Source organism: Lactuca sativa, chromosome 1 (genome assembly GCF_002870075.4).
Source record: "Lactuca sativa cultivar Salinas chromosome 1, Lsat_Salinas_v11, whole genome shotgun sequence".
Taxonomy (NCBI): Eukaryota; Viridiplantae; Streptophyta; class Magnoliopsida; order Asterales; family Asteraceae; genus Lactuca; species Lactuca sativa.
In genome coordinates this window covers 59,045,635-59,054,623 of record NC_056623.2, presented here as the reverse complement: position 1 = coordinate 59,054,623, position 8,989 = coordinate 59,045,635, and the positions used below count along the sequence as shown (strand labels likewise).

Below are 8,989 nucleotides of genomic sequence, written 5' to 3'. Positions count from 1 at the left end.
CCTAGAGACATATCAAAACTTCTACTAAAGGACTAAGACACAAAGGACCGACTTGCACCTGATTAAAAAAGCAAAAGAGCAGGCAAGGAATTCACTAAGAAGGTACCTAGCAGAATCATATACATAAGCATACAATAAAATAATCTGACAGAATAATAAATGAAAACATACCAGTAACGACGTTCGTCTCCACCCTAGCCTCCCGTGCTGTGAGTTGGAAGGCATGACCTCGAGCCATCGGGGGCTCCACCCTGCCCTGGCGTCCATCCGTGATCCTTAAAGTAGGTTGTACTGGAACCTGCACCAGTCTCGCTAGGAGCAAGGGACAATTGGCCTTCGCATGCCGAACCTAATCATAGTGATAGCAAATACTGGTGCTCGGTACAAGGGCCTGCTGACGATAATCCCTAGCAATATGTCCCTCTCTGCCATATTTGTGGCACCCCGAAGAAAATTGACAAGTACCCTCATGAACCTTGCTGAACTTGCCACAAACACAACCCCTCTATCCCTCAGATCGTGAATCAACGGGCTTGAACCGCTTCGCTGCAGGCTGTGACTGAACGGGATCCTAACACCACTCTCTTATCTGGGTCACTATCTCAATCTCTCGCCTCCTTGTGGCATCCTAAAGCTCAAACAGAGAGAGAGAGAGAGAGAGAGAGGGAGAGAGAGAGAGAGTACTTTAATGTTAAGTTGACATAAACTGTTGAATATTAGTCTTGAGCATGCTCAAGTATCATATCATTTGGGCCTTATCTGAAGCAGCAAACTTGGTACATAATAGAGCTCTCTCAATAAACATCTTGGTGATCTCTGTCAGTAACTCTGTCATCTATCTCAAATCCAGGTACTCCTGATCCAATCTCTCCCACTACACCATGGGAACATACCTCATGTGAAACATCTCAGAGAACTGTTCTAAAGTAGCACTAGTCTTTTTCTCAGGAGTGTAGGAACCGGCCACCTGGTTCGACTAGTCCTTTATGCGTAATCGAAGGAGGTTTAGGGCGCACCTGAAATTCCAGTCCTCCGGAAAAGAACAGGTGATGAAGCACCCTCGACGTCTAAAATCTACATCATAGCCACAATCGGGTCCTTGACCCCGTCGAACTTCGAGGGCTTTGTGTTGCTGAAGTCGTGGTACTAGAATGAACCTCCTCATCGGCCTCCCGCAACAACGACAACTGCAGTGGCTATAGCAATAATAGTCTCAGAAGGGTGACATAGAGATCATCAAATAGCTAAATCATCACAGTGTTGATAGACCCAAACAACTCCGGGATCGCACCTCGGACAGCGGTAGCCACCTTAGTAGCAATCCTCTCGCGTATCTGATCATTAGTCAACCATGTCCTATCTTGGCCACCAGCTCCAGAACCAGATCCTTTCGTGAACACCATACTGAAAATGAACCAACCACAACTCATACTATTACAATTATCATAGAGAGACTAAACCCTCAGGGTTCGTGACTTCCTAGCTACACATACGACATATGTGCTTTCAGTAGTATGGGTACATACAACCTTCCACACCTACTCGTATTTGTCTCAATGGATCATCACAATCTACTCGAAACATACCAATAACTAGGATATGAATACATCCTATACCCACTCTCTCGAGAGTGGCTAATCACTCCTCAACTGGCCTACTATTCACGTACTCACTCATGAAACTTCCACCAACCCTATAGCCGTTTGTGCATGCTACTGATAGATAATGTTGGATCCCATAGACAGTCAAATACTTGATTCTACCCTAAGACCACAACCAAACATGGAACATGAAATAATACTAAACCAAAAATTTTCAGGCTATAGAATCTTAGTTATGTATAACTACGATGCACACACTAAGAAACTATAGTAATGATTTCAATTTCATCTAACATTCAAGAAATTTTCCTAGGCTATCTGGCATCATACATCAGGCAATTCTAGCATGCAATTCATGGAGATCCCTAGCCTACAACTAGCATGCAGTTCTATAAAAAAACATTATTAAACATAATAGTGTGGGTATCTTGGAACATACTTTCTTGCTCTGGCTAATCGTACACATCTCATTGTTCTTGGTCATCCTTGAAACAATGTTGAAAACAATTTTAAAAACATTATGGAATTTATTTTGAAAACTTTTACAAACCCATAGTTTGATTCTGGATTTACACGAATGCTCATCCAATTCTCTCAAACCAGGGCTTTGATACCAACTTGTAACATCCCAAAAATTTCAATATTTTTTTTTCATTTTAAGTAAAGGGAAATCATTGTTTTCAATCCATCCAAACCATAAAAACCCAAGAGAAACTACAAATGTTCCAAAATCAATGTATCATAATATCTCCAAAACATGCCACCGAAGGATGTGTACGATCACACCTTTGCTTTTTCCCCTAATCATCTGAAGTACCTGAAATATAAAACTTAAACGGTAAGATAAGGCTTAGTAAATTCCCCAAAATAGTACCACACAAACATATAACATCATGCATACTAGGCCCTCAGTCATCGGGTGAGATTACCTCGGAGCCCACAGCATGAGTTTGGCTTACCTTCTTGGCCCACAACTCATGTATGGATTGCTCCCGATCCCACAACATAAGTTTGTCTTTCCCTTACCGGTCTACAGCTTATGTATGGCTTACTCCCGGGTTTGTTGGCTTCCACATAGAGCAGTATTGCATCAACCCAACAACACTATGTCGACATATGTAACAGATAAAACATATAACATCAAATTGATAATCGTGCAGATATCAACAAATCACTACAACATAGCAACAACCTAAACCTTGATGCATAACCTACCAGGTCGGCGTTGGTGCCTTCAACCAGCAAGTACAGTGAGGAAACTCACCTCACTGTCTGAAATGATACCTGAACAAATCACTAATCCGAATACTAACTCTACTGATCACATATACAATGAAATGGATTCAAACTTCAATGTACTACTCAAACTACCCAAAATGACCTAAAGTCAAACTTTGTCAAAGTTAACGGTCAGTGTGAACTCCAGCTGGTCGCCACGTCTTGGCCATCCTTGTCCACATCATGGCCACTAAATGACAAGCTAGATGAGTCTTATCCCATCTATTACATCGTCGTAGCCTAGGCCATGCTGTAGGCACTGGGCTCCTAACAAGTTAATAAATTAAGACATTTTCTTTGGATTCTAAGTGCTCCAAATCTCAGATCTGGTGTATTTGATTGTATTAGTGGATAAAGTTTCCAACTTTATCCCTTACAACCTTCCAAGAGGCAAAGATCTCACCCTTAGGTCCAAAAAGGGGTGAAAACACATCATGGCTTAGTCATTAAGCACTTAATCTTGAAGATCTCATGACCATCGATTCTAGAAGGGTTACTAGTTTAAAAAATAACATAAAAATCCATGATTTCAAAGCATGCATGTCCAATGCATATCTTGAAATCCTAATAGGTCAAAACCAGGGTTTATTGTCCAAATTTCTATGCATGACACCAAAATTCATTTATAAATCAGATCCACTACACCATATACTCTAAATAGCTTGGGGATTCATAAAGTTGCAAACTTTATAAGACCCCACCATCCAAATCCATCATGACATGAAGAAAAGGGACATAATCAAGAGATCTAGTAACATAGCAAGGAAAACGTTGGATCTTGGACACTCACCAAGGACCAGGAGATGTGCTAGCTGAAGGAAATGATGCTTCCCAAGTAACTACCACACCAAGGGTTTCCTTCTCCTTCAAAAATCACCAAAAAGCACCAAGAATGAGCTCACAACTTCAATGGAGGCTACGGTTAGGATTTTTTGAGTTTGAGAGGGTGATAGAAGTTGAATGATCACAAAACCTTTCCTTAAAGTTCTTTATATAGGACCGCAGGCCCGGAATTAGGGTTTTACACTAAAAAACATGCCACACCATGGCAAGTCATTTAAATTTTGCGGTCCAAAACATCCTGCCACGCCATGGTGATGCTCCAACACGTCATGGCCATCCAAAAATTGAAAATTAATTCAAATTTTGATTCGTACTTGGAACGAGTGTTATAAATGAGTTCCTCTATTTATTCTTGTTCTCTAGGAATCCCATCACTTTAGAAGTACTCTGGAAACTAAGAATGGCCTTCATCCCACCTGCATATTTTTTGTTGGCCACTATATCATTATGAATTGACAACAGGGCAGGGAGGTGCCCAAGATGATCAAGACATATTGCTTCTCAAAATAAGAGTGGTCTTTTGGATCCGTCTCTCCATATACATATCGTTATAAAGAGGGGTTACAAATATAGGTGGCGAGGGTGGCAGTGGGAGAATTGTATTGTTGTAGTTATTGGCTCCTACAACTTTAGCATACGATCTGCTTCCAACATGTCCCGTAAAACCCTTTATAGGATTTGGGTTTGATGAATGAAACCCATTGTAGTGCTTAGAGTGTTTCATTATATCGGTAGTACAATGTGACTCTTTATGACTGTGTCTGGAAATGTTGATTTCTAGAATGTCGTTTCTGCATCCAATTCCAGTTAATTGGATTCCAATTCCTTAGGATTCTTAACTCCTTCAAAACGGATAAAGCCAAAGTTTTTCTTATTTTCCCTTTTCTTTCTCTAAAGTAGATGTATGTTATCTTTCCATAAGAGGACCAGATCTTCCTGAGCTCTGACTTAGTTGCTCCATCTAGTATGTTGGTGACAAAGAAGTTAATTCCGTTGGGCCTGCCATATTTCCTTGGCTGAGATTTTTTCCGACGGCGTACCTGAGTCCATTCACCTTCCTTTTCATTTGAGAGGATTCTAACTTCGATATAAGCTATCGGTTTGATTATTTCTAATCTTTAAATTTGTTAACATTTATTATCTACTTTTAAATTCTCTCTCTCTCTCTCTCTCTATATATATATCTATATATATATATATATATATATATATATATATATATATATATATATATATATATATTAGCTAAGTTTTTTTTTTTTAATTTTTCCTATTTGCTTATGTCTTCAAAATACATAACAAAATAGAAAAAGTAATATTTGTTACCTTTTTTAGAACCGCGAATTAGTATATGCCTGGAATTAAACTCGTGACATCCTTGTTAAGCATCTTGTTAGTTAAATGGGCTAGCCATAAACACTAATCATAAAACGAAAACGTTAGAGTGAATTACACATTTGTTCCCTATGGGTTGCCCAAGTTCACACTATTGGTAATAATATTGTATTTATAAAATGGCTAATCATGCAATTTGATTTCCCTGCATAAATGGTCCTTGGGTTACTAAACTTACACTTTGGTTAATAATTTTTAAATATACATGATCATTTTGCTCTTACCCTACCCCACCCGCATAGCCTATATATAAGGACTAAATCTGTACCAACTTTTTAGTTTAACTAATTATCTAAGGCAACATACTTTCACAACCACCATCAGAATATGAAATGCACTTTGAAAAAAATTAAAATATGACTAATAATCCACCAACCCCTTCTTTACTTGTCCCTTACCACCCTTCCACAACTACCACTAGAGTAAGCAATGTACTGTCAGACAGAATTAATTATGGCAATGTACTTTAAGGGGAAACATCAGCAACATGAACCACTCACCAACAATCACCAATCACCTCCATCATCCCACTCCTGCCACTACCCTCACAACCACCATAACACAACTCCTAATACAACCCTACTCATGCTTACCATCCTACACCTATATACCACCGTCCCACTCACGCCACTATCATCACTGCCACTAGAACACAAGTCATGCCATCACCCTACTCCTTCTGATGTACACAAATATACTTACCAGTTTTAAATTTATAATATAACGAACTTAACTAGCTAGAATGCACATAGGCAATGTACATAGTCGAATTATATAATAGTTTAGGTATGTTGGGTGTCGATCACAGGGAATGTTATTTAGCTAATAAAATAACTACTAAAAATTAAACTAGGAAAAACAATCAAAAGTGGGGGTTTTTTACTGATTTTGGAAATTCAACAACTTAATTCAATCAACTAGCAAATTACAACTAGAAACTAAGAAAGCAAAGAGAATGATTTTAATTCAAGATTTAAAGAGTACTTTTGTTACTTCCGAATCCCCCCTTTTGCTTATGGTTGATGTATATTAGATTACTTATGTTGGTTACCAAATTAATATATAACTAGTTATTATGATCAAATTCCTAGCTTTTACCAGTTTATGACTTACCAGTTAGATTGGATTCCAACTCCTTAGGATTCTTAACTCCTTCATAACGGATAAAGCCAGAGTTTTTTCCTATTTTCCCTTTTCTTTCTTCGAAGTAGATGTCCGTTGTCTTTCCATAGGAGGAGCAGATCTTCTTGAGCTCCGACTTAGTTGCTCCATCTAGTATGTTGGTGACAAAGAAGTTAATTTCCTCAAGCCTGCCCTATCTCCTTGGTTGAGATTTTTTTCGGTGGCATACCTGAGTCCATTCACCTTCCTTTTCATTTGAGAGCATTTTAACTTTGATTTAAGGTATCGGTTTCATTATTTCTAATCTTTAAATTTGTTAACATTTCTTATCTACTTTTTAAATTTAATAAATAATAAGTGGTTGCCATTTAAATACTAAAATACTCTTTGGTTATTATACATTATACATTATATATATATATATATATATATATATATATATATATATATATATATATATATATATATATATATATATATATGAGCTAGGTTCAAATGTGGATAGACATTTATTGCGTTGACGTGTGGATAATGTTATTTTGTGAGAATTACAAAGAAAATGTGTTGTTTGATAATATGAATACGTTCAATCTTATATAATTATTTTAATTAGTAAGCATTTTCACTAATTAAATCGTCTATAAGGTTATTATACACTTTTTTTTAATCATTCTCTTTCTGTCAGAATGTTATCAGGATGTTTATTGAGTCGTATTCTATAAGGATTAAAATATATAAAAAAACGATGAATGAGAACAAAAATGAATTAGAATTGGTGAGAGTCCATTAAAATAACAATAGTTCTGTGAGATATTAAAAAAAAATATGACAATTAATCCACCAACCCCTTCTTTACTTGTCCCTTACCACCCTTCCACAACTACCACTAGAACAAGCAATGTACTGTCAGACGGAATTAATTATGGCAATTTACTTTAAGGGGAAACATCAGCAACATGAACCACTCACCACCAATCACCAATCACCTCCATCATCCTACTCTTGCCACCACCCTCACAACCACCATAACACAACTCCTGCTACAACCATACTCATGTTACCATCCTACACCTATATACCACCGTCCCACTCACGCCACTATCCTCACTGCCACTAGAACACAAGTCATGTCATCACCCTACTCCTTTTGATGTGCACAATTATACCTACCAGTTTTAAATTTATAGCATAACGAACTTAACTAGCTAGAATGTACCTATTAAGTGTACCTATTCGAATTATAGAATAGTTTAGGTATGTTGGGTGTCGATTACATGGAATGCTATTTAGCTAATAAAATAATTACTAAAAATTAAATGAGGAAAAACAGTCAAAAGTGGGGGTTTTTACTGATTTTGCAAGTTCAACAACTTAATTCAATTAACTAGCAAATTAACAACTAGAAACTAAGAAAGCAAAGAGAATGTTTTTAATTCAAGATTTAAAGATTACTTTTGTTAGTTCTGAATCCCCCCTTTTCCTTATGGTTGATGTATATTAGATTACTTTTGTTGGTTACCAAATTATTATATAACTAGTTTATATGATCAAATTCCTAGTTTTTACCAATTTATTACTTACCATGTAATGATTGTTTGGGCTACTTTTCTATTGGTTCAAGGACCACCTTTGGTCCAAATTCCTCCTATTCTTCTTTATAAATAGTCATAACATGGTAAATTGGGGTTGACTATGTTTTACATGAAAGTGTTTATGGAAATCTTTCTTGCACAAGCTTTGTTAATTGCCTGACTTGTGATTTGGATACTCAAAATGGATGCTTGTTGATATATAAATGTTGCATCAGTTGCATCATGTCTTTTCTTGCTAGCTTCCATAAATCTAATCAAAATTGACTAAAGAGCGGTTATCTTTTCGGATTGGACTTGCTCTTTTTGGTTGAGGTGATGCTTTAGTTGTTGATAATCTATCGTATCTCCACTTGAATAGCATACTCGAACCCTCTTGTACTCCAATTTACAATCCCTTGTAAAATGGGGTCCCTTACAAGCTTTGCATCTATCTTGTACCACATTAATTGATTCACCCATATTTGTGATCTTATTTTCCATGGCATCGAGTTAAGCCATTACCAACGTTAAGACTTTAGAAGCTCCATCTCCATTTACTTTTCTTCTTTTGATATCCTCTGTTGTGTTGTGATACTCCCTTGAATGCTTGGCGAATTCTTCAGTTAATGCTTTGTTGGTGGTCAAATCCTTCTTTGTCATGGTCCCTTAAGAATCTAAAATTTGGCGGGTACACACGTTAATTCAATCATAGAAAATTGAAATTTCTTGTTGCACATTGATATCATGTTGAGGGAAATTTCATAACAATCTCTTGTAGCGCTCCTAAGCATCGTATAACGACTCTCCTTCCAATTGTTGGAAATTTTAGATATTTCTCTTAAGTTTTGCTACTTTAGAAGCAGGGGTCAATTAGTGAAAAAATTCAGTCCTAAAATCTGCCCATGTAGTGATTGCTCCAAAGGAAAGTGATTTTAACCATTCTTTAGCTTCACCCATCTGTGACCGGTAAAAATCGTAGCATCACTGCATCTATACTCACGTTTGGAGCAATAAAATAATTTGAAATCTCCATCACCCATTGTATGTGCTCGTAGGCATCCTTCTGGTCCTTCCCAAAGAATGGTAGACCTTTTAGCATACTAAGAATGTGTCCTGGGAGCTTAAACTTTGTCGTGGTTGGAATTTTTTGTGGAACAAGACCCGACCCATTATCTTTCA

At 37.1% G+C, this 8,989-nt stretch overlaps 1 non-coding gene across 1 annotated transcript; it reads left to right on the top strand.

The window, feature by feature from the left end:
- The first annotated feature begins 8,549 nt into the window (after window positions 1-8,549).
- LOC111889628 (small nucleolar RNA R71) lies at window positions 8,550-8,656 on the top strand. The gene has a single exon (XR_002849598.1). It is a non-coding gene; the product is annotated as a small nucleolar RNA R71 (small nucleolar RNA).
- The last annotated feature ends 333 nt before the right edge of the window (window positions 8,657-8,989 follow it).